This window comes from Meleagris gallopavo, chromosome 13, assembly GCF_000146605.3.
Source record: "Meleagris gallopavo isolate NT-WF06-2002-E0010 breed Aviagen turkey brand Nicholas breeding stock chromosome 13, Turkey_5.1, whole genome shotgun sequence".
NCBI lineage: Eukaryota > Metazoa > Chordata > Aves > Galliformes > Phasianidae > Meleagris > Meleagris gallopavo.
In genome coordinates, this window is record NC_015023.2 from 11,988,226 (window position 1) to 11,988,957 (window position 732).

Consider the following 732-nt stretch of genomic DNA (forward strand, 5'->3'; position numbering starts at 1 on the left):
TAACTGCGTTTATATAATCTTATAAACCGTTCTCAACCCATCTGGTGCTTTCCCTAGCATCATTCAGAAGCCAGACTTGTAAGAAGCTGCCTACCAGATTTTGAGCCATAGGTAAACTGCCACATATTGAAATTTGTACTTTTGACTAGTTTATGCCAGCTGAATTTTTTATTCAGGTGGCTGCTATGCAAGTCTTCATTTCACTTCAAACCAGATTTTCAACTTCCAACTCCCACTATAAATCACTGTAACGTTACAAAAAATATATATTCTAACAAGAAAAGCAGGCATGCTACTTTCATGTCAAGAACAGGTTCTCAGTGTTAGAACAAATACACTGCTTGCTGACCGTGCAACCAGCAAGAGTAAACACACTTATCTCCTGGCACATTATCTGGTCTGAGGATGAATGACACCACACACACACCTCGAGAAGATGCCACACTACTCTGCGGGGCTCAAAGCAGCTGAGCTGTGCTTGAGCTTTCCTGACCCACCAGCAGCCCTCTGTGCCACACCTTCATGCATAATATCTCACTTTCCATACTCTTTGAACCATTCATCATTATTCCTCTTTATCTGCATTTAAATAAGATGCCCTCTTCTCCAATTCTGACTGAGTTAGCTTTGCTGTTTGAAAAAAAAAAACAAAAAAAAAGCAGTGGCTTGGCTTATGTCACACTATTTGTATTTTAAAAGCCAGACTTGATTTGAATATAGTGAAGCAGGCAA